The sequence below is a fragment of the Scyliorhinus canicula genome, chromosome 7 (assembly GCF_902713615.1).
Source record: "Scyliorhinus canicula chromosome 7, sScyCan1.1, whole genome shotgun sequence".
NCBI classification, from domain to species: Eukaryota; Metazoa; Chordata; class Chondrichthyes; order Carcharhiniformes; family Scyliorhinidae; genus Scyliorhinus; species Scyliorhinus canicula.
Window position 1 is genome coordinate 109,592,096 of NC_052152.1, and position 26,467 is coordinate 109,618,562.

The following is a 26,467-nucleotide window of genomic DNA, read 5'->3' on the forward strand; positions in this document are numbered from 1 at the left end:
TTCCACGCCCTTACTACTCTCTGAGTAAAGAACCTACCTCTGACATCTGTCCTATATCTATCTCCCCTCAATTTAAAGCTATGTTCCCTCGTGCTAGATATCACCATACGAGGAAAAAGGCTCTCACTGTCCACCCTATCTAATCCTCTGATCATCTTTGAGGCCTCAATTAAGTCACCTCTTAACCTTCTTCTCTCTAACGAAAACAGCCTTAAGTCCCTCAGCCTTTCCTCATAAGATCTTCTCTCCATACCAGGCAACATCCTGGTAAATCTCCTCTGCACCCTTTCCAATGCTTCCACATCCTTCCTATAATGCGGCGACCAGAACTGCACGCAATACTCCCAATGCGGCCGCACCAGAGTTTTGTACAACTGCAACATGACCTCATGGCTCCGAAACTCAATTCCTCTACCAATAAAAGCTAACACACCGTACACCTTCTTAACAACCCTCTCAACCTGGGTGGCAACTTTCAGGGATCTATGTACATGGACACCAAGATCTCTCTGCTCATCCACACTACCAAGAATCTTACCATTAGCCCAGTACTCTGTCTTCCTGTTATTCCTTCCAAAATGAATCACCTCACACTTTTCAGCATTAAACTCCCTTTGCCACCTGTCAGCCCAGCTCTGCAGCTTATCTATGTCCCTCTGTAACTTGTAACATCCTTCTGCACTGTCCACAACTCCACTGACTTTCATGTCATCTGCAAATTTACTCACCCATCCTTCTACGCCCTCCTCCAGGTCATTTATAAAAATGACAAACAGCAGTGGCCCCAAAACAGATCCTTGTGGTACACCACTAGTAACTGGACTCCAGTCTGAACATTTCCCATCAACCACCACCCTTTGTCTTCTTCCAGCTAGCCAATTTCTGATCCAAGCTGCTAAATCACCCTGAATCCCATGCCTCCATATCTTCTGCAATAGCCTACCGTGGGGAACCTTATCAAACGCTTTACTGAAATCCATATACACTACATCAACTGCTTTACCCTCATCCACCTGTTTGGTCACCTTCTCAAAGAACTCAATAAGGTTTGTGAGGCACGACCTACCCTTCACAAAACCATGTTGACTATCTCTAATCAAAATATTCCTTCCCAGATGATTATACTTCTTATCTCTTATAAACCTTTCCAATACTTTGCCCACAACAGAAGTAAGGCTCACTGATCTATAGTTACCGGGGTTGTCTCTACTCCCCTTCTTGAACAAGGGGACAACATTTGCTATCCTCCAGTCTTCTGACACTATTCCTGTAGACGAAGATGACTTAAAGATCAAAGCCAAAGGCTCAGCAATCTCCTCCCTAGCTTCCCAGAGAATCCTAGGATAAATCCCATCCGGCCCAGGGGACTTATCTATTTTAACACTTTCCAGAATCGCTAACACCTCCTCTTTATGAACCTCAAGCCCTAGTAGCCTGTATCTCAGTATTCTCCTCGACAACATTGTCTTTTTCCTGTGTGAATACTGACGAAAAATATTCATTTAGCACCTCTCCTATCTCCTCGGACTCCAGGCACAACTTCCCACTACTGTCCTTGACTGGCCCTACTCTTACCCTAGTCATTCTTTTATTCCTGACATATCTATAAAAAGCTTTAGGATTATCCTTGATCCTACCTGCCAAAGACTTCTCATGTCCCCTCCTGGCTCTTCTTAGCTCTGTCTTTAGATCCTTCCTAGCTAACTTGTAACTCTCGAGCGCCTTAACTGAACCTTCACGTCTCATCTTTACATAAGCCTCCTTCTTCCGCTTGACAAGTGTTTCAACTGCTTTAGTAAACTACGGTTCCCTCGCTCGACCACTTACTCCCTGCCTGACAGGTACATACTTATCAAGGACACGCAGTAGCTGTTCCTTGAACATGCTCCACATTTCCATTGTGCCCATCCCCTGCAATTTTCCTCTCCACCCGATGCATCCTAAGTTAGGCCACACTTGGAGTATAGTATTTAATTCTGGTTGCCACACAGGGCAGCACGGTGGCCTAGTGGTTAGCACAGCTGCCTCACGGCGCTGAGGTCCCAGGTTCGATCCGGGCTCTGGGTCACTGTCCGTGTGGAGTTTGCACATTTTCCCCGTGTGTGCGTGGGTTTCGCCCCCACAACCCAAAAATGTGCAGAGTAGGTGGATTGGCCACACTAAATTGCCCCCTTAATTGGAAAAAATAATTGGATAATCTAAATTTATTTAGAAAAATAAAAAAATTCTGGTTGCCACACTACCAGAAGGATGTGGAGGCTTTGGAGAGGGTGCAGAAGAGATTTACTAGGATGTTGCCTGGTATGGAGGGCATTAGCTATGAGGAGCGGTTGAATAAACTCGGTTTGTTCTCACTGTAACGATGGAGGTTGAGGGGTGACCCGATAGAGGTCTACAAAATTATGAGGGGCATAGACAGAGTGGATAGTCAAAGGCTTTTCCCCAGGGTAGAGGGGTCAATTACTAGGGGGCATAGGTTTAAGGTGCGAGGGGCAAGGTTTAGAGGAGATGTACAAGGCCCGTTTTTTACACAGAGGGTAGTGGGTGCCTGGAACTCGCTGCCGGAGGAGGTGGTGGAAGCAGGGACGATAGTGACATTTAAGGGGCATCTTGACAAATACATGAATAGGATAGGAATAGAGGGATACGGACCCAGGAAGTGTAGAATATTTTAGTTTAGGCGGGCAGCATGGTCGGCACGGGTTTGGAGGGCCGAAGGGCCTGTTCCTGTGCTGTACTTTCCTTTGTTCTTTGTTCTATAAAAGGCCTGAGGCACTTACACTCCGCCTCTTTCCACTGATGAACATCTACAGAGTGAGTCAGGGTGTATGTACAGTATCACACCTCCAGCACATGGCTAAGAGCTAGTCTGGTTCAGTCAGACAGAGTAACCACACTTAGGTTAGCAGAGAGTTGAACTCATAGAGAACTGTGTTAACTGTGCTACTGATTCAATAAATCAGATTGAACTAACTTCAAGGTCTGGAGTATCTTTTGGTTAAAGCTGCATCCAGTTGCAGCCTGTGTTATCCCAGAGTACATAACACATCATGCTACCAGGAGACTGCTTAGTCTAGGTGGTTTACCTCAGACCAGCAAATGTATCCCAGCACCATGGAGAAGATTCAGGCTCCTCACCAGCTCAGGACCTCTGGCAATCTCAGTGCCAACTGGCGGACATTCAAGCAAAAGTTTCTGCTGTACATCAAAGCTTCAGACCTCAAGGGTGTGTCTGATGCAAGGAAGATCATGCTTCTCCTCTCAATAGCGGGTGATCAAGCCATCAAATGCTTCAACTCTTTTCACTTCACTGTAGGCCAAGACAAAGTTTCAGACCATCCTGGACAAGTTTGACATTCACTGTGAAGTGGACACCAATGAAATCTTCGAGCATTACATATTCAAACAGCGTGTACAAGGTAAAGATGAATCTTTCAACTCCTTCTTAACTAACCTCCGCCTGCTAGCGCTGTCCTGCAACTTTGGTGATATTGCTGACTCCATGATCAGAGACCAAATTATTTTTGGAGTTCACTCTGACCCTCAGAGCTACTGAAAATCAAGCAGATGACCCTGCCAGTCATGATTGAAACATGCACAGTGCATGAGCATGCCACAATCGCAATGCCCAGTACAAATCGGCTGAAAATGAGAAACTTGCCTCCCATGAGGCAGAGAGTGTGCAGGCCATCGCCTGGATGCAGCGCCTCAGCATTGATGAAAGCAGTCATTTTGCGTGCTTTTCCCGGGACCCCACACATGCGTGATGCGAACTAGATAACAAAGCGGCTGACTCCCGCATTGCGCATGTGCGACGACGAGCGTCAGGACGCCAACGTATGATGTGCTCGAACTGTGGCAACGCCCACTTAAAGAAACACTGCCCTGCAAGAGGCAGGCGATGTTTAAATTGTGGGAACCTTGGTCACTATGCAGCCTTGTGCAGGTCTGCACGACCAGTCAGGGGCCAGCGCTCCCAATTCCGATGACGGCGCGTTTAGAGTGTGAAACAACGATTACAGGATTCTGATCCTGGCAGCATAACGGATCCAGAAGCAGACTGCCTGGACTCCGCCGACTGTTTGGGCATCATTACCAAATGTGAATATGCCACATACAAATCATCACAAATTCAATCCATCCTCGCTGTGGATTCTGCGTACGAATGGCGTGCGGTGATGCAGGTCAACCATTGCCCCATCCAGTTTAAGCTGGACACAGGTGCTTATTTCAAACGCATCAAGAAGCCCCCCAAGGTCCTTTCAGCAGCTTACAGGCTCCTGGACTACAACGGAAATGCCATCACGGCACTGGGATCAGAGTGGTGAGTATATAAAGTAACTTACCCCGGGGATTCATGGCCTAGTCTCCAGGGAGCAGCCTCGGAGGGCGGAGCATCAGAATGGTGAGTATCGGGGATTCCACTTAAGCTGAAAAAAACTGATGTCACAGGAAAGCTATGACCTGATTGGATGGTAGGGAATCAGTGCTAAATTTGAAAAAATACACTGCCAAATTAATTAATGAATTAACTATGTAGAGATGGCTGGGGAAGCAATGTGCTGTAGCTTCATGATGTGGGAGCTGGCAGATCGCCTTGCGAGCTGCAGTGACCACACCTACAGCAAGTGTTTGTTCGAGGAACTCCGGCTCAGAATTGATGAACTGGAGTCTGAGCTTCAGACACTGCGGCACATCCGGGAGGGGGAGAGTTACCTGGACACTTTAATTCATGAGCCAGTCACACCCTGTCGATTTAAGTACCTCAAATTTGGTCAGTGGTCAGGGACAGCAGGGTGTTACTGCAAGTGAGGCAGATGGAGGGATTCTGAATTTGAAATGGAGGCACCTCAGCTCTTGACACTGTCCAACACATGTGAAGTACTTGCTCCCTGTGTGGTTGAGGAAATGGACTGCAGGGAGGATGAGCTAGCTGACCACAGCAGCGTGGTACAGGAGGCCATTTGAGCGGAAGCAAAAAGACAAGTGGTAGTTGTTGAGGATTCTATAATTAGGGCAACTGCGAGCATCCTATGTAAGCAGAACTGAGAGTCCTGCATGGTATGTTGCCTGCTGGGTACCAGGGTGAGAGGCTGGTTTAGCTCACAAGGCTAAATCGCTGGCTTTTAAAGCAGGCCAGCAGCACGGTTCGATTCCCGTACCAGCCTCCCCGGAGAGGCGCCGGAATGTGGCGACTAGGGGCTTTTCACAGTAACTTCATTGAAGCCTACTCGTGACAATAAGCGATTTTCATTTCATTTAATTTCATCTCTAAACCAGCTTGAAAGGATATTGGAGTTGGGGGAGGAGGGACACACCAGACCATTTGTTGTGATCCACCTTGGGATAAACAATATATGCAAGACTGGGACAGAGTTCCTAATTAGGGATTGTCAGGAACTGGGAATAAAATTAAAGAACAGGTCTTCAAGGGTTATAAGCTCTGAATTACTACCCGAGAGCAAATTGGCAGAGGGATGAGAAAATTAGGGAAGTAAACACCTGGCTAAAGGAATGGAGCAAGAAAGACGGGTCCCATTTCATGGGGCACTGGCATCAGTATTGGGACAGGAGGGATCTGTACCGTTGGGACAGTCTCCACCTGAACCGATCCGGGACTAGTGTTCTAGCGGAAAGGATAGATAGGGTGATCAGAAGGACTTTAAACTAGCAAATGAGGGGGAAGGGAAGGGTAAAACTACAAGAAGTATAATGGTTAATGGGAACCACAGCAGCAGGCCAGCATAAGAGGAGAAGTTAGAGGTTAATAGGATGAACAGGCAAGACTAGTCTAATGACTACAGAGGGGAAAGCAAACTTTAAAAATATCAAAATGTAGAGGACGTTTGGAGCGAAAGTTGGTGATGAGTTCAGCTCCCCAGTGCTAAAATTAATTCTGTGTGGGGAAAACCGGTGAGAAATACCCCATGGTCCCAAAAAGTGACAAAGTGTCATTGAATCGGGGTGGGGAACTCACCGGCAGAGCTGGGGGGGAACTCCCTGAAAAACCCGCCACAAATTAATTGAGAAATTTTGGGGGAGAATCGTGCTGATCAAGGCACAAAAACTAGTGGTAAGCTGGAGAATTGAGAGAACTTTAAGGTTCAGCAAAAGGCTACTAAAAATAAAATCAAAAGAGCTAAGATGAACTACGAAAGGAAACTTGCAGAAAACATAAATACTGATACCCAGAAGCTTCTATAAGTATATAAAGAGGAAGAGAATAGCTAAAGTAAATTTGGCCATTTAGAGGACGATACTGGTGAAGTAATAATGGAGAACACAGAGATGGCAGAGGCACTGAACCAATATTTTGCCTCTGTCTTCACGGTAGAAGATAATAAAGAAATTTAAAAACCTACAGTTAATGCAGAGGAACGTGGTGTAATAACCATCACTAGGGAGAAGGTTTTGCATAAACTAATGGGATTGAAGGCAGATCCGTCTCCGGGACCTGATGGCCTGTACCCTAGGGTATTAACGGAAATAGCAGCAGAGATAGTGGATGCATTGATTATGATATTTCAGAATCCCTGGACTCTGGAAGGATCGCAGTGGATTGGAAACATGCTAATGTGACACCCAGATTCAAAATGGGAGAGGCAAAAAGTAGGAAACTATAGACCGGTTAGCTTGACCTATGTGGTGGGGAAATTGCTGGAATCAATCATTCAGGAGGAGATGACTGAACATTTGAAAAGACAAAGCTCAATCCACCATTGTCAGCATGGTTTTATGAAGGTTAAGTCATGCTTGACAAACTTGCTTGAGTTCTTTGAGGATGTAACCAGCAAGGTGAATAATGGGGAACCTGTGGATGTGGTAATTATCCAGACTTCCAGAAAGCATTTGACAAGGTGCCGCATAAAAGACTGATCAAGAAGGTGAGATCACAAGGATTGAGGGTGGAGGACTAGATTGGATTGAGGATTGGCTGATTGACAGAAAGCAGAGGATCAGGATAAATGGGTCCTTCTCTGGCTGGCGAACTGTAACTAGCGTGGTGCCACAGGGGTCAGTCCTCGGACCTCACCTGTTTACAATCTGTATAAATGATCTGCAAGCAGGGACCGAATGTAACATAGCAATAGTTGTGGATAATACTAAAATAGGTGGGGAAACAGGCAGTGAAGAGGAGATACAGATTTTACAGACAGATATAGATAGGGTAGGAGATTGGGCCAACATTTAGCAGATGGAGTTTAATGTACATAAGGGTGAGGTTAGCCATTGTGGCTGAAAAATTGAAAGGCTAATTATTATCTGAATGGAAAACAGATTGAAAATGTGTCTCAACAGAGGGATCTGGGTGCCTTTGTTCATGAATTGCAGAAAGTCAGTCTGCAGGTGCAGCATGTAATAAAAAAAGCAAATGGAATTTTTGCATTTATTGCAAAAGGAGTGGAGTATAAAAGTTGAGAAGTGTTATTGCAATTGTATAGGGTGATGGCGAGACCACATCTGGAGTATTGTGTCCAGTTTTTGATCTCCTTGTTTGAGGAAGGATGTAGGGTCATTGGAAACAGTTCAGAGGAGATTCACTAGATTGCTTCTGGGGATGAAAGGGTTAACATATGAAGAGAGATTGAACCGTTTGGGATTGTACTCGCTGGATGCGAGGAGAGATACTAAAAGGGATTGATAAAGTAAACATAGACCAAATGTTCCCCCTTGCAGGGCAATCTAGAATGAGAGGTCATGGATATAGGTTGAAAGGCAGTGGATTTAGAACTGAGATGAGGAGGAGCTACTTCTTGCAGAGGGTGGTGATTTTGTGCAATTCCACCCTCCACCCTTGTGCGGTGGAGCCTGAATCATTAAATGGTTTTAAGAAGGCGATAAATACATTTCTGATTTTTTTTAAAAAGGGTTAAAGGGATGTGGGGAACAGATAGGGAGATGGATTTGAGACCAGGAAGAGATTAGCCATGATCTGATTGAATTGCAGACCAGGCTCAAAGGGCTGAACTGCCTACTTTTGTTCCTAATTCCTATGTTCCTCTTTCCTATGTTCGCTGTGTGGTTAATGTTTGTGTAAATGTCTCTGTGAACACAGTAGCCCGCTGTGTGATTAATGTTTGTGTAAATGTCTCTGTGAACACAGTAGCCAAAACCATGGGAATCTCCCCCAGACGGATAAGGGGAACCCCACACCCTTCACAATGGAGCTCCCCAAAGGGACTCCACTGGCACTGCCCCCTGGCAAGGTGCTGGCATAACCCCCTAGTACTGTGTGTGTTCACTGTCTGGTTAAGTGTCTGTTTTAAATGCAGTTTTCATACTGAGAGCATGTTCAGTGATTGTTTGGTTATTGTCTGTATGAAAACAATGCACACTAGAATATAGAACATGTTCAACATTGTCTGTAAGCTTCATTGATTAGAATTGACATAATGGAACAGCTTGAGGAAAGCTTCTCCAGCATTCTGCAATCCTGTCACTCCAGATCCACACATGTACCACTCATGCCACATTTTCTAAATGATCTTTTATTTGGTGGAGACCTGAAGCCAAGAGCTAGGATTCTGTGATCCCACTTCCAGTTGCTGTCACGGTGCGTGGCAGAATGTTTCAAAGAAGGTGTCGGCAAGAAAGCAAGACTTTTGAAAATCTGCCTTAAAGTGAACAAAACTTAAGAAAAAACACTGTCAAGGCATAGCAGCTCAGGTAAATTAGATTTTGTTTCTTAATGAAAAATATCTTTCCATTTTATATCTTTGTGTGGGTTAAAGTAAATAGCACAAATTGATATTTGGTGATGTTAAGCATGGTGTGGATTCCAGGAATTATTAGTATATTGAAAGTAAAGTGATGTGTTGTCAGAGATGGCTGTATCTGTTAATTATTGCTACTTTTCAGCTCTGGCTGCTGATGGTGAGCAGTACATCAATGTGTATAGACATAGCAAGACCAAGATAAAACACTGAGTTCATTTAATGCAATCATTTCAACATTTGGTGAATGATTCAATGCCCATCCAAATGTATGGATCAAGTGTGGAAGAATGTTCTCTGTTGTGAACCTTTAAAAAGAATATATATGTTTGATTGATAATCATATTAATGAACCCATAATAGATTTCAAGAGATGGCAGACTTTTGTGTTAAAAGATGTTGCTGTCATATTAGTGTTTGACTGAAACCTTTGGCAGCAACAAATATGCTACTATCATGTTATTTTAATTTATATTTAGTCAAAAATTAGAATGGAAGAAAAGTTACTGCAGCGAGAAATTGCTCAGAGGAAGTTTGTTCTGCAGCTGATAACTAGAGTGCATAATTGACTATGCAGCTGATAACAGTAGTGCATCATTGTCTAGTGCAGCAGATAACAATAGTGCATCATTGACTATGCAGCTGATAACTAGAGTGCATCATTGACTATGCAGCTGATAACAGTAGTGCATCATTGTCTAGTGCAGCAGATAACAATAGTGCATCATTGACTATGCAGCTGATAACTAGAGTGCATCATTGACTATGCAGCTGATAACAGTAGTGCATCATTGTCTAGTGCAGCAGATAACAATAGTGCATCATTGACTATGCAGCTGATAACTAGAGTGCATCATTGACTAGTGCAGCAGATAACAATAGTGCATCATTGACTAGTGCAGCAGATAGCAATAGTGCATCATTGTCTAGTGTAGCTGATAACAATAGTGCATCATTGTCCAGTGTAGCTGATAACAATAGTGCATCATTGTCTAGTGCAGCTGATAACAGTAGTGCATCATTGACTAGTGCAGCAGATAGCAATAGTGCATCATTGTCTAGTGTAGCTGATAACAATAGTGCATCATTGTCCAGTGTAGCTGATAACAATAGTGCATCATTGTCTAGTGTAGCTGATAACAATAGTGCACCATTGTCTAGTGTAGCTGATAACAATAGTGCATCATTGTCTAGTGTAGCTGATAACAATAGTGCATCATTGTCTAGTGCAGCTGATAATGGTGCATCATTGTCCAGTGTAACTGATAACAATAGTGCATCATTGTCTAGTGCAGCTGATAACAATAGTGCATCATTGTCTAGTGTACCTGATAACAATAGTGGATCATTGTCTAGTGCAGCTGGTAACAATAGTGCATCATTGTCTAGTGCAGCTGGTAACAATAGTGCATCATTGTCTAGTGTAGCTGATAACAATAGTGCACCATTGTCTAGTGCAGCAGATAACAATAGTGCACCATTGTCTAGTGTAGCTGATAACAATAGTGCATCATTGTCTAGTGCAGCAGATAACAATAGTGCATCATTGTCTAGTGCAGCTGATAATGGTGCATCATTATCTAGTGCAGCAGATAACCATAGTGCATCATTGTCCAGTGTACCTGATAACAATAGTGCATCATTGTCTAGTGCAGCTGGTAACAATAGTGCATCATTGTCTAGTGCAGCTGGTAACAATAGTGCATCATTGTCTAGTGTAGCTGATAACAATAGTGCACCATTGTCTAGTGCAGCAGATAACAATAGTGCACCATTGTCTAGTGTAGCTGATAACAATAGTGCATCATTGTCTAGTGCAGCAGATAACAATAGTGCATCATTGTCTAGTGCAGCAGATAACAATAGTGCATCATTGTCTAGTGTAGCCGATAACAATAGTGCATCATTGTCTAGTGTAGCTGATAACAATAGTGCATCATTGTCTAGTGCAGCTGATAATGGTGCATCATTGTCCAGTGTAACTGATAACAATAGTGCATCATTGTCTAGTGCAGCTGATAACAATAGTGCATCATTGTCTAGTGTACCTGATAACAATAGTGGATCATTGTCTAGTGCAGCTGGTAACAATAGTGCATCATTGTCTAGTGCAGCTGGTAACAATAGTGCATCATTGTCTAGTGTAGCTGATAACAATAGTGCACCATTGTCTAGTGCAGCAGATAACAATAGTGCACCATTGTCTAGTGTAGCTGATAACAATAGTGCATCATTGTCTAGTGCAGCAGATAACAATAGTGCATCATTGTCTAGTGCAGCTGATAATGGTGCATCATTATCTAGTGCAGCAGATAACCATAGTGCATCATTGTCCAGTGTACCTGATAACAATAGTGCATCATTGTCTAGTGCAGCTGGTAACAATAGTGCATCATTGTCTAGTGCAGCTGGTAACAATAGTGCATCATTGTCTAGTGTAGCTGATAACAATAGTGCACCATTGTCTAGTGCAGCAGATAACAATAGTGCACCATTGTCTAGTGTAGCTGATAACAATAGTGCATCATTGTCTAGTGCAGCAGATAACAATAGTGCATCATTGTCTAGTGCAGCAGATAACAATAGTGCATCATTGTCTAGTGTAGCCGATAACAATAGTGCATCATTGTCTAGTGTAGCTGATAACAATAGTGCATCATTGTCTAGTGCAGCTGATAACAATAGTGCATCATTGTCTAGTGTAACTGATAACAATAGTGCATCATTGTCTAGTGCAGCTGATAACAATAGTGCACCATTGTCCAGTGTAGCTGATAACAATAGTGCATCATTGTCTAGTGCAGCAGATAACAATAGTGCATCATTGTCTAGTGCAGCAGATAACAATAGTGCATCATTGTCTAGTGTAGCTGACAATAGTGCATCATTGTCTAGTGCAGCAGATAACAATAGTGCATCATTATCTTGTGCAGCAGATAACAATAGTGCATCATTGTCTAGTGCAGCTGATAATGGTGCATCATTGTATAGTATAGCAGATAACAATAGTGCACCATTGTCTAGCGCAGCTGCTAATGGTGCATAATTGTCTAGTGTAGCTGATAACAATGCATCATTGTCTAGTGCAGCAGATAACAGTAGTGCATCATTGACTAGTGCAGCTGATAACAATGGTGCATCATTATCTAGTGTAGCTGATAACTATGGTGCATCATTGTTTAATGTAGTAGATAACTATAATGGATCATTGTCTAGTGCAGCTGATAATGGTGCATCATTGTATAGTATTGCAGATAACAATAGTGCACCATTGTCTAGCGCAGCTGCTAATGGTGCATAATTGTCTAGTGTAGCTGATAACAATGCATCATTGTCTAGTGCAGCAGATAACAGTAGTGCATCATTGACTAGTGCAGCTGATAACAATGGTGCATCATTATCTAGTGTAGCTGATAACAATGGTGCATCATTGTCGAATGCAGCATATAACATAGTGCACCATTGTGTAGTGCAGCAGATAACAGTGGTGCATCTTTGTCTAGTGCAGCAGATAACAATAATACATCATTGTCTAGTGTAGCTCATAACAATGGTGCATCAATGTCTAGTTTAGCTGTTACCAATAGTGCATCATGATCTAGTGTAGCTGATAACAATGGTGCATCATTGTCCAATGTAGCTGATAACAATGGTGCCTCAATTTCTAGTGTAGCTGATAAAAATGGTGCATCATTGTCTAGTACAGCAGATAACAATAGTGCATCATTGTCTAGTGCAGTGGATATCAATAGTGTGTCATTGTCGAGTGCAGCAGATAAAAATAGTGTATCATTGTCTACTATTGCAGCAATTAACAATAGTGTATCATTTTCTAGTACAGCAGATAACAATGGGCATCATTGTCTAGTGCAGCAGCTAACTATAGTGTATCATTGCACTAAAACAGCAGATAACTACAGTGCATTGTAGCCTAGTGCATCAGATATCAGATATCAAAAGTGCATGATTGCTTAGTGCAGCAGGTAACGATAGCAAATTGTAGCCCAGTGCAGAAGTTAACAACAGTGCATCATCATCTAGTGCATCAGATAACAATAGTGCATCATTGTCTAGTGCAGTGGATAACAATAATGTGTCATTGTCTTGTGCAGGAGACAACTGCAGTGCATCATTGTCTCATGCAGAAGATAGCAATAGTGTATCATTGTCTAGTGTAGTAGATAACTTTAATGCATCATTGTCGAGTGCAGTAGGTAACTAATGTGTATTGTCAATTGCAGCAGATAACAATAGTACATCATTGTCTAATGCAGCATATAATAATAGTGCACCATTATCTAGTGCAGCAGATAAGTATAATGCATCACTGTCTAGTGCAGTAGATAACTAATGTGTATTATTGTGAATTGCAGCAGATAACAGTGCATGGGTGATGGGGAGGGGAGGGGGTGGAAAAGGAGGAAAATCTGTACAAACTGTCTAGTTGATTGTTGGGAAGAATGTTTCTCAGGGTGTATATTTGCTGTAACTACTTTGATACAAGTTTGAATAAAATGTGTTTAAAAAAAAACCAATAGTCATCATTGTCGAATGCAGCAAATAACAATAGTGCATCATTGTCTCGTGCAGCAGATAACAGTAGTGCATCATTGTCTCGTGCAGCAGATAACAATAGTGCATCATTGTCTAGTGCAGCAGATAATAATAGTGCATCATTGTCCAGTGCAGCAGATAACAATAGTGGATAACTTTTTTGTGCAACAGTTAACAATAGTGCCTTATTGTCTCGTGCATCAAATAACAATAGTGCATCATCGTCTTGTGCAGCAGTTAACTACGGTATATCATTGTCGAGTGCAGCTGAGAACTATAGTGCATAAGTTTCTAGTGCAGTAGCTAATTGTATTGTCGCTTAGTGCAGATCACTGGAGTTTATTGTAGGATGCGATTTAACGATCGAATTGCGCCCGGCCCTGATGCGGTGCATCGGTTAAATAGAGTGAGATGCCAAAATCGGCGCCGGCTGCGAATCAGTTTGCAATTTAAAAGGCCCACGGCTGGTGGAGGGTTCCAGATCTCGCCTCAACATGGTGAGGCACCAATTAAGACCAATCTGCATCTCATTGCGAGATACAAGTCCAATCTAAGGATATCCCGGGAACTAACCCGCTCCCCAACGAGTGATCCACACAAACGTGGACGAAGCATAATAGCACCTGGGAGGGTCTTCTAGGCCATTGATCAGGAACAGGGCAGGGTGACATCCTGGCTCTCCCTCTGTCACCTGGGCACCATGGCATTGCCAGCCTAGCACCACCAAGCGCCGGGGGCTGACGGGTCCATGCCCATGAAAGGGCAGATGAGAGTGACCATGAAGGGTAGGGGGTGAAGGGTGGCTATGAAGGGGCCTCCTAAAGAAATGGGAGGGCGAAGGGTGGCCGTCCTGAAAGGGGGGGGGGGAGATGAAAGGGGGGTTAGGGAGCCAGAAAAGGGGGGGGCCCTCAATGACCTCATTGTGGTGTGTCCTCACTTGGGTGGGGGTAGGGTGTGAGGTAATGCCCATGGGTGTGGGATGGGGGGTGACATTGCCCGTGGGTGGGGAGTGTGGGGGACCCTCAAGTTCACATGGAGATCAGGACACCCTTTCATAATGGCGGCCCGATCCCTGAGAAGCTGGGTTCACCAGCGAGTTCAGCTCTTCACTGCTGAAAAAATTTCAAAATGTGGGCCAGAACAGGGTGAAACTCCCCAAGAACCAAAAAAGTGACTGGGCGTGTGATTTTACGGCCGCATCGCGCTTGAGCGAGGGCGCTACGCTGCCGGTAAATTGCGGGAGAGGCCAAAATTGAGAACTATGCTGGACGCAGGTTGGTTTGCGATCTAACCATAATCATGATCCTGGTGTGGCATGGCGATAAACCAATTATCACCACTTACGGCCAATCTCCATATAAGTAACAGGAACGACCCCGTATCAAACGGCCTCCTTGATCTAACCGCAATCCCAGCAAGTGGCCACTTCGGCGGCGATTATTAAATTTTTTTTAAACGTGAAGCTAGCGGAATAGCTGCTGTGGGGATCTGAGGAGATGAGCAGCCATCTTTGCTCCTGGGCAATGAGTCCAGGGGCACTGGGCTTGCTGCCCCAGTGCACTTGGGGATGTGGGTGGGGGAACCCTCATGGGGGAGCGGCCTCGGTCAGGGGGGCCATCGGTGGGGGGGGGGGTGCAAACCCTGGACTGGGGAGGGGATTGTGATGTCTCAGCGCCCAACGGTCTGCCATGCCACCCCCTGAATCATGAGCACTCATTACTGGGGGCAACCCAAACTCCTGCCTGCCTGCCAAGATCACCAACCACTCATAACTCCCACTGACCGTGAAGGCCTTTGGCCACGCAGCTAAAGGCTATTGCTAATAAGGAATTGGCAATCATCATTAAGTGAGCACTTCGCAGCCCCCAGGTGGATTCCCGTGGGTGGGCGTGCCATGTAGCATTTGGGAGTTATTGCCTAACATCCCAATATGACCATGATGCCGGACACTACGCCTGAACACTGTCGGAGGCAACATCATGGATGCAGCAGCCAACATCCAAACACCTAGGGACTGGGCCCCAACACAAAGGACATTTCCATGACCAGACGATGGGTGTGTGCACCGAGGAAGGGACTGGCGTATGGTCGAGGTAATGTTATGTGCAGGTGTCATGGGTACAGGCTGTTGGGTTTGGTAATCAGGGGCCTCCGCTGTGGCCGGAGGTGCATGGGCAGGCCATGTTGGATGGCAGAGGATGTGGGTGGGGGGAGGCAATGGGGGACTGAAGGGTCCTGGGGTGGAAGACATCGCTGGCTGTCAGCCTCTCACCCTTACCAATTCCTTATAGAGATTACACGGTTTGATGATATCTGGGACCTTGTTTCAGCAGTCCTCGCGGTGCTTCTGGCAAACCAGATGGCCGGATGCCTGAGGAGGTGCTGGCAGCAGCGTCGACAGAGGCTCGAGGCAGCGGCCCATTTACAGGGACCTGTCCCAGACCCTGAGGACCCGGCCACCCATCAAGCCAGGGAGGGGCCCAGAGGGGGAGGCCGGCCACGGCCCAAGGTGAACAGGCATCACTCGTCTTTCGAACAGATGAAGGACAGCGTGTGCTGCAGGAGGCTCTGCCTCAAGAAGGGGTTGGTCGGCAACTATGGCATGTCCTTGCGGGCTTGGCACCATGTGGAGGAGGAGGATACCCGCTCCTGGTGGCCGTCAAAGTCACTTCAGCCATGAACTTCAATGCCTCAGGCTTATTCCAGGGCTCAAGCCAGGATTTGTGTGGCATTTCACAAGCTCCAGCGCACAAGTGCATCCGTGAAGTCATAAACTTTGACCTGGGCCAGGCCCAACAAGAAGCCCGGGCAGCAGGGTTACCTGCCATCGGCAGGATATCCCAGGTCAGGGGGTAATAGATGGCACGCATGTCGCCTTGCACGCAGCTGGCCCACAGGGAGCCCCCTACTTGACAGGAAGGGGTTGCAGTCCCTGAACATGCAGCTCGTGTTTGACCACCACACGAGGATCATGCATGCGTGTGCATGCTTCCCAGGGAGTGTGCACGACAGCTACATCCTAGGGCAGCTGGACTACCTTGGCCTCTCAAGGACCACCCCAGGATGACCGGTTGGCTCTTGGGGGATAAGGGGTACCTGTTTAGGACCTAGCTAACGACGCCAGTGCGGATGCCGGTGACCAATGCCGAGACCTGATACAGTGAGGCCCATGCAGCCACCTGGGCTGTCATTGAGCTGTGCATCGGACTCCTCGAAATGCGGTTCCGATGCCTCAATCACTCTGGTGGTGCACTGCAGTATACCTCCCGGAGGGTCGTCCGCTTCATGGTGGTCTGCTGTTCCCTCCACATGCTGGCACAGCAGCAGGGCAATGTGCTGGAGATGGAGGGGGAAGAAAATGCGGCCACATCCCGAGGAGGAAGAGGGCGAGGAGGCGTTGGACCAGGAGGGAATGAAGGACAAGGCCAGGGAGGACCCACAGGACCAGCCAGGCGATGGAGGATAGATGGTAGCGGTGAGGATCGGCAAACCCAGAGAGTCTCAAGGGGGCCCTCAGCCTTGCCCTCTTCACATAGTATGTGACTTTGTTCGTCATCCCACCCCTTCCTCCCCCCCCCCCCACCTCCATCCCTCCTACCACCACCCTGTTCTCGGGTCTGTGTGACATCACCCCCCAACTGTCCCTAGCCCCCGATGGTGCCACCCCTCCCAGCCCCTTTTCCCCATCCTCCCCCCTTTCTCCACTACCCTCCTTCTCCCCAGTGCCCTCTCAGTGACCCTTGACCTGCTTAACCTTCCGTGCTCTACCGCTGCGTCTAGGTGTCTCCCAAGATGCACATCGAGGTGGAGGCAGCCAGCTGCTTACCTGTGGCCTTCGATGCCCCTGGCGGGTATCCTCTGGGGACCCTGGGGTCAAAGGGCATTTGGTGCACTTGCCGATGTCACATGCTTCATTGTATCACCCTGTTCAGGCTGATTAACCGAGACACGCTATTGTCAGGGGGTGGAACTCTGGGTCGCTGGTGGCCGCAATTGCCACTCCATGGGGTGGCCCCGGTTGGCACCCAGTGCTCCCTGTCCCAGTCAGTGTCCCAGTCAGTGTCCATAGGGCCCTGGAGTCACCTCGGGACAGAGGGGCAGCTGGACCGAGCCCTGACTGCCGCTGCGTCATCAGGCTCTGCTTCCCAGTGTCTGCAGCATGATGGCGACGCCCCCACCGATGCTCCTCAGTGACTGGGACTTGCTCTGGAGCGCCCCGGCAATGCCCACCTGCAACTGGCTAATGCTGTTGAATGCCGTTCTAAGATTGCGACATGCTCCACAGTGCCTCATACAGGTCCACCTGGGACTGGGACTGGGCCATGTCTCCCAGCGAGTCAGACATGCTGCCAAGGCACTCAGCCATGGCCATCACTGATTAAGCCATGCTTTGGACATTTCCACTCATACTGCTGACGTTGTGTGCCAGGTTCTCCACCCCAGTCACCACCCTAGCAGTGTTGGCCTTGGTGCCACACATTGCCAATGCTATCTCCTGGGCCTGTAGCCTCTAGGATTCTGTCAATGGGCTATGGACCTGCTAGAGTATCGCTGCCATCCCCCTCTGAATATCACTTGACTGCCAATTGACTGCATCCGCTCCGGGTAAACATTGTTCAGAGGCCCAGCATCTGACTGGGACCCAGCTGGGCCCTAGGATTCGGCAGACCTCCGACTGCTGTCTCGCCTGGGCATTAGCAACTGTGAGGTGCTCACCAGAATGTGGCCAAGAAGCCTGACTGAACAGCACCCACATGACTGCTCTTTGGGGAGCCAGTTAGATCATGGGTGACCACTCGATAGGGGGTCCTTGCCATTAATGGGATGGAGAGCGGTCTTAATTTGTGTTTATTGGTTTCTCACCACGCCACAGTGGGATCCGGATAGTGCCAACAGGAGCTAGCCGATTAGATCTGAAACTGATCGGCACCCAGCGTGGTTCCCAATTTCGGCCTCTCCCACTATCTAACTGACCCGCTCAATTTCCCAGCTGGCACGGAGCGGCCGGTAGATTGGGCCCTGAGAAATGTTTCTGCTAAATCGCACCCGTAGCCTACTGCAGCAGATAACTAGAATGCATTATAGCCTGGTGCAGCAAATTATTGCTTAATTGAGCAGAGTTGAGCAACAGCACCATAAGCTGATGATTAGAGCTCTTTAGGATAAGGTGTAAGGCTGTAAATTCTGCATCGTCATCACACAACCAACTGTTCTGCAACATATCAATATTTATCTCTAAAATCTGGAATGCATTTTTTGTTTATGAATCCCTGCTGCACTCTTGTGCAATGATGCAGCTGCTCCTGAAACATATTTGGAATTGTTGAATTGCTGCAAAAATATACACAGTCCACACTTCCTGATATAAATATTCTGCAGCACTCAGATTTTGTGTTATACTTTCTGTCAAGTCACCATGGTTAAGAAATCCACAGCCTTGGGAGAGCTGTGCAACTAACATTGTCGGGATTTATTTAAATTCTTGAAGTCTAGTGAGAACGTGACTGTTGAAACAAAATAAAGGTTTTTATTAAAGTTTACACCTTTGTTTATTTTAATAAATACATCCACTGCGATTCTCCCTCAGCGGGATCCTCTGCTTCACTGGCAGCGCACTGGCACCTGCGGATTTCCCAACGGTGTGGGGGTGACCACAATAGGGAAACCCCATTGACCGGCTGCTGGGACGGAGGATCCCGCTGCTGGTGGGGACGCACTGCACCGGAAAATGGGTCTGGCGGGACGGAGAATCCTGCCCAAGATGACATTTTGAAATACCAATAGTCCACTTTCACATTTTGGTCATACTTTTGGAAGAGAATATTTGTGCAGGTAAATATAGCGTTAAATATATGTTGTCTTTGCACACCATTGAAAATGACTATGTAAACATTGCCTGATGTTTATTTACCTTTTATGTTGAATCTAATGTGATGTCAATAGTTGGCAGTCTAAAAGGAGTTGCAGTTCTAATTTTATGACTTGCCTGTTGGATTTCTCTATCATGCCATATAAACTAGTATTACTTTCAACCCACCTGTCACTCCAAATACTTTTCAAGAAATAAAACCAACATCGTTTTATTTCTCGGTAACATCTCAGTTATCTACAGAATCTACATTTTTTTTACCAAAGTTATTTTGAGGAGAATTAGAAGACAAAATCATGTGAACTTTGTGGGAGTGTTTGTCTTAACAGAAGACTGTATGTGTGTTGGTTTGTGAGAAATGTGAGTGTAATAATTATAAATTTACTGCAGCTTTTTTTTGTGCTGTATAAATTTTAGAAGGCATAGTAAACTGAAGAAGAGAGATGTCAACTGCTGCAACCTCCCCTTCCCCTCAGTGTGCTATAGCACTCACCTCAACCTTGGACTCTCCTACATCCTATTAGTATTAGGAATAAGGCAAGTTGAACACGCAACTTCATGAGCGTTGGGTGAATCTGCTAAATGGAGTGGTATATTAAACGGAGTATGTGGTGGTATGGATATGAGCACTGCCATTGGTGCAGAGCACTGGCTTCCCATTGGCTCTGGCTGGTCATGTGCCTCTCGTCCGATTGGTTGGGACTAGTCATGTGACTGCTCTCCAATTGGTCGAGAGGCAAGTAGGCCCCACCTCCAAGGCAGGGTATAAGTACCCAGAGTTCCCGGCGGTCGGCCATTCTCTGTAGTCGACCACAGGGCTAACAACTAGCTGATTAAAGCCACAGTTCGGATCCTAATTGTGTCTTGAGTCGAATTGATGGTACATCAATTTAATCAGCTAGAATTTTGGAATGGAGCTTCGCATCAAGCCTGACTGCCTCCGCACCAGCCCGCATGCTGCAAATGCGTCTGCAATCTTTAAACACTGGCAGGTGTGTTTTAATAGCTACCTGACGACTGCAGCCGGCAAGCCCACCAAGGAGCAGAAACTCCACATCCTCCACTCATGCGTGGGCACATCGGTCTACGCAATGATCGAGGATGAAGCCACTTTGATGCGGCCATGGAGATTCTCAAAGGACACTTTCTCCGGCCGGTCAATGAAGTTTACGCACGGCATCTCCTGACAACTAGACAACAGTTCCCTGGTGAGTCCCTCGACGGGTGTTACCAGGCCCTCGCAGCTCTAGGGAGAACGTGCGCATGTCTCCAGGTTTCGCCGACTTAGCACATGGAACTTTTAATCAGAGACGCTTACGTTGCTGGCATGCAGTCCCCTTCTATCTGCCAACGATTGCTGGAGAAGAACGCCCTCAGCCCAGCTGAGGCACGGACTCTGGCAACCTCCCTGGAGGTTGCTGACCTGAACGCCCGCACATACGCCCCCGGCCGCGCAGCAACCCCCTGGACTTCATGGCATGTGCCACCCCCGTCCTCCGTAAACCCCAACCCCCCCCCAAGCCTGCGCCGCGGGTCACTCCGACAAACTAGCGGGACCCCGTTGCTATTTCTGTGACCTCTCAAAGCACCCCTGCCCGCGCTGCCCGGCCCACTCCGCTCTGTGTAAGAGCTGCGGGAAGAAGGGCCACTACGCGGTGGTCTGCCAGACCAAGCCGCTCGCTGCTGTTCTGCACAGCGACAGCGGATTGACCCCCCCCCCAGACCCCCAGGACCCCACACCGCGCACCAACCTCTCCGGCCCGCCTCCCGGCTCCCGCAACGGCCCCACGGTCCTCCCGACCCACGCTCCCAGCTGCCCCGACCGGCCCTCAGATGCCACTGACACTGCCCCCATCCGCCACGAGGCTCCCACGGGCGCCGCCATCTTGGGCCCCGGACGCCATGTGCGGGTCATGGGCGCCACCACCTTGGGGCCCCAGCTCCATGTGCGGGTCCTGGGCGCTGCCATCTTGGGCCAACACGGAAGGCCCTGCAAGCGATTACTCTGCCACTGAGGATGATCTGGAACTTTCACCACGACTGGCTTCCATCAGACTCAACGGACACAAAACGAGGTGCCTGCTGGACTCCGGGAGCACGGAAGGTTTCGTCCACCCTGACACGGTAAGACGCTGTGCGCTCCCCATCCATCCAGTTAAACATAAAATTGAATTGGCCTCAGGTTCGCACTCCGTCCAAATCACCTTTCAATTCAGCGGCCCTATTCCTCCTCTTACTGTTTGCAGCCTCGCGTCCCTCAAAGTGGACCCCCCTTCCTTGTTTGCTAATCTCACTCCAGATTGTAAACCTGTCGCCACTCGGAGCAGACGCTACAGTGCCCAGGACCAGACCTTCATCGGGTCCGAGGTCCAGAGGCTCCTTAAGGAAGGAGTGATCGAGGCCAGCAACAGTCCCTGGCGAGCCCAAGTGCTGGTAGTTTGGACTGGGGAGAAAAACCGGATGGTCATCGATTACAGTCAGACCATCAACAGGTTTACGCAGCTGGACGCGTATCCTCTCCCCCGTACTTCCGACCTGGTTAACAGGATCGCGAAGTACAAAGTCTTCTCCACGTCCGCCTACAACCAGCTCTCCATCTGTGCGAGTGACCGAAAGTACACCGCGTTTGAGGCAGATGGGCGCCTCTACCACTTCCTCAGGGTTCCATTCGGTGTCACAAATGTAGTCTCGGTCTTCCAACGGGAGATGGACCGAATGGTCGACAAGCACGGTTTACGGGCAACCCTCCCGTATCTCGATAATGTCACCATCTGCGGCCACGACCAGCAGGACCACGACATCAACCTCCAAAAATTCCTCTGAACCACAAAACTCCTTAATTTAACTTACAATAAGGGTAAGTGGGTGTTTAGCACCGACCGTCTAGCCATCCTTGGCTACATAGTGTGTAACGGAGTGATAGGCCCCGATTCCAAACGCATGCGCCCCCTGATGGAACTTCCCCTCCCCAACTCCCTCAAATCCCTCAAACGCTGCCTGGGTTGCTTCGCTTACTACGCCCAGTGGGTCCCCAACTACGGCGACAAAGCCCGCCCCCTCATCCAGTCCACCTCCTTTCCCCTGTCGATGGAGGCCCGCCAGGCCTTTAGTCGCATCAAAGCGGATATCGCAAAGGCCATGATGCATGCTATCGACGAGTCCCTCCCATTCCAGGTTGAGAGCGCTGCGTCTGACGTAGCTCTGGCGGCCACCCTGAATCGTGCGGGCAGACCCGTGGCCTTCTTTTCACGAACCCTCCACGCTTCCGAATCCGCCATTCCTCGGTGGAAAAGGAGGCACAGGCCATAGTCGAAGCTGTGCGATATTGGAGGCATTATCTGGCCGGCAGAAGGTTTACCCTCCTCACAGACCAATGGTCAGTAGCTTTCATGTTCGACAATGCACAGAGGGGCAAGATCAAGAATGACAAGATCTTGCGGTGGCGGATCGAGTTGTCCACGTACAACTACGATATCTTGTATCGTCCCGGGAAGCTCAATGAGCCTTCCAATGCCCTATCCCGCGGTACCTGAGCCAGCGCGCAGATTGACCGTCTCCGCTCCCTCCACACGGACCTCTGCCATCCAGGGGTCACCCGTTTCTACCATTTTATTAAGACCCGCAAGCTGCCCTACTCCGTCGAGGAAGTCAGGACAGTCACCAGGGACTGCCACGTCTGCGCAGAGTGCAAACCGCACTTCTACCGCCCCGAACGAGTGCATCTGATCAAGGCATCCCACCCCTTTGAACGTTTCAGTATAGACTTCAAGGGTCCCCTCCCCTCCAACAACCGTAACACTTTTCCTGTTCCCCGTTGGCAAGAGGTCATCCCCGACACCCTTCACTCAATCCGGTCTCTCCTCTGTACTACTACTAATCAAACACCTCATGAACGTCTTCTGGTTTTCCCCAGGAAGTCGTCCTCCGGATCCCCTCTCCTGACCTGGCTGGCCACCCCCGGACCCATCCTGCTCCGGAAGCATGTGCGGGTGCACAAGTCCGACCCATTGGTTGAGCGAGTCCAGTTACTCCATGCCAACCCGCAGTATGCGTATGTGGAGTATCCCGACGGTCGGCAGGATACGGTCTCCCTCCGGGACCTGGCACCCGCCAGCGTGCGGCCTTCTTCCACTACACCAACACCCCCCTTCCAACCCCAATTCCCCCCCACGACCCATCACACATGACCCCTCTCCCCCGATTACAGCGTCTCCACCACCGGACCGGGGTACGGAGACATATCTACGACTGACACTCCCGGAGGCAAGGACGACCATCGGCCCAACGTCACCGGCTCCGCTGCGAAGGTCATCCAGAACACCACGGGCACCCGACAGGCTGATCGTCTCCATTTGATGCAGCCATTGGACTTTTTTGGACATTTTGTGTTATTCTGTTGTTAGTAGTAGTAGTAGTATTGTTTTGCCACGAGCCAGTGGCCAGCCCACCCTTATCGATTTTCGCTGCTCATACCACCAGTCCTCGGACCACCCTTCCCCTCTCTCCCTCTCTCCCACGTCCACCCCCCCACCCCGCCTTCTTTCTCCACAAGGGGTGAATGTGGTGGTATGGATATGAGCACTGCCATTGGTGCAGAGCACTGGCTTCCCATTGGCTCTGGCTGGTCATGTGCCTCTCATCCGATTGGTTGGGACTAGTCATGTGACTGCTCTCCAATTGGTCGAGAGGCAAGTAGGCCCCACCTCCGAGGCAGGGTATAAGTACCCAGAGTTCCCGGCGGTCGGCCATTCTCTGTAGTCGGCCAGCAGGCTAACAACTAGCTGATTAAAGCCACAGTTCGGATCCTAAATGTGTCTCGAGTCGAATTGATGGTACATCAGAGTGACAACGGGAATTTGGCGAGAGTGGTAACAGATAAGGAAGGATGTGAAGGACAGATAGCGTGTTATTATCAAGCAGAAACTTTTTGATGGATTTTAATTTAGGGCTGGATTACAGCAGGGCTGGGGGTGACATGTAAAATATGCTGGATTTTACCTTCTCTTTGACGTAAACATATCAACCACGCAACACGGATTTGTGAAACATTAATGTGGGTTCTTTATTTCAAGACAGGACTATATACAGATAGTGTTAACTCGGAGACAAAGGCCAGACTTTTATGTTGCTCGGATGAGCGCATGCCCGACCACAATGTGCGTCAAATTATGCAGAAAGGTGTCAGTTGCGCGTCTCGACCTCATCACGCACTCACAAAGTATTTCAGTCGGTGAGCGTGTGCAAGAGTTGGATACGCGTCCCACATTCAAGCTAGCAATTTAGCCCCTTAAGAGGCCAACTGAACGCAATTCTACATGACTGTCTGCTTCTACATTTGGTAGGTGGGCCGATTGGCCAGGCAGCCTTTACATTTTAGCTGCAACCTTGCTACTATCTCGATCCAGGATGGGATGATCTGTCAGGGGTGAAATAAAATTTAAAAAGTTGTCTGGGGACTAAGTTTTGTGTTTGAATGCACGGCATAGACATTCTTTGCATAGGGTTTTCTGTTGCTATTTATTTGTCACAGCTCGGCAGCTCTCAACAGTGACTGTCGCTCTGAGGGAGCACATTAGAAATACCAGCCAACACCTTCCCTGATCTCAGCACACGCTCACTTCCTGTCCTCCCCTGGTGTGGCTCCCTGTCTGGCCTCCAAAACCTACCCCTTCCAGCCCACTTGCCCCCTCCCTCGGGTGCTTGATCTGTTCACCTCAAAGAGGTCCATGTTGTGTATTATGGTATTTCTCGTGTTTTCTCACCAGCAGCTTTGCAAAGGAACAGGGGCATTTTAAGAGATCGAGAAAGTTACATCATCAGCCGTTTCCATGGGCAAACGGGCAGTATTAGCCGTAATGTTGGCACCTTCTAATAAAGCTTTGTTTGTTTGAACATCTGAGGCCTGCAGACATCATCTTGAATCCACAAGATAAAAACTGGCGATGAGGCAGGCAAACAGCGTTAGTTGGCACTTGGAAAATAAGTCAAACAGCGTTTGTAGGCGCCTTGAAAGAAAAATAAATAATTAACATTGATGTTACACGGAAACAGCCGACGGGGAGCCAAACAACGGTTTTAACCACAGGAGTAACCCCAAAAAGTCATCAAGGAATCCGACAAAAACAACCTTCGAAAGAAGCCTGCCACATGCTGTGGCCAAAATGATCTGTAACAGTACTGGGAGCACCGTGAATAGCAAGTACCCTGCAGCAACAAATTTAGAAATGGGGGTGTTGTAAAACACAAAAGGAAAACAGGCTGAGCTCAGGTTTGCCTAGTATTGGTAGAAAGAAAGCAAGGTAATGCTAAAGATTTGTGACACATGGTGCACAAGCAGGTCCTTCTACAGTGAAAAACGGTTGGAGATTTTGGCACTGTGGGACTGTTTGATGAGAATATAGAGCGATAGAGCTCTAATACGGAACGATTCAACTATTTTGTCCAAGGGATCAATAAATCCAGATATAGTAGTCCCAACTTTCCTGAGCTTAAGGTGGGGGGAAACATTTAACCTCATGACGAGTCTTGTACAGTTGGAAAAGCCAGGCACAAAAATGTATGATTAAATAGTGGAAATATTGCATGGCCACTATTCACTGAAACCGTTAGTGATCGCAGATGGGTTTAGGTTTCATAAGCGCAACCAAGAAGGTAAATACCAAAAAAGACTGGTTAAACACTGAATTCGGGGATGTGTTAATTTTAATAATGAAAACATCAAAAATAGATTAGTCTGTGGGTTAAGGAGCGAAGCTAATCAAAAGCAGTTGTTAATCAAAAGCAACCTGGGACTGGATTCTCCGTCCCGTTGTGCCACATTTCTGTTTCAGCATGCCGGCGGGATGCTCTGTTAAACCAGCCAGTCAATGGGATTTCCCATTGTGGGGCAGCCCCACGCCGTCAGGAAACCCTCGGGCTGCCTGGAAAACGGAGCATCCCGCCGGCGGAGTATCCAGCCTCTGATCGTTCTGTGAGCTTTCTTTAAGCTTTGAAAGTTGCTGTATCCATTGAATTAGCAGCCAAAGAAGCTCAACAGTTGAGTTCAAGCACAAGAATTCACAAGATGTCAGACGAAATGCTGACGCAAACTCAGACTCGCACTTGCCATAGGTGTGCAAAAACCAGGCACTTAACAGCAGAGTGTTGGTGCAAACACATCATGTGCAGGACTTGTGGCAGAAAGGGCCACATTGAGTGTGGTTTTTGGATAAGGATACAAGTGTCAGGTAAAAGTTTCAAAACCCAAGAGCCGAATAAATCAAATGGCAAACTGAATAAAGGAAACAATGACCATGTTGTACACAATGGACTTGAGAAGGAACTTATTTCA

General features: G+C 47.8%; 1 protein-coding gene across 2 annotated transcripts in view; it reads left to right on the forward strand.

The window, feature by feature from the left end:
* The first annotated feature begins 8,558 nt into the window (after positions 1-8,558).
* Positions 8,559-26,467, forward strand: part of LOC119969268 (5-hydroxytryptamine receptor 2A-like) — a 694,558-nt gene continuing 676,649 nt past the window's right edge. The window contains exon 1 of one of the 2 annotated variants that reach the window (XM_038802644.1): positions 8,559-8,667. The gene's annotated coding sequence lies outside the window, so the exon portion shown is untranslated. The remainder of the gene's footprint in view (positions 8,668-26,467) is intronic. The other variant, XM_038802645.1, reaches the window with a different exon arrangement.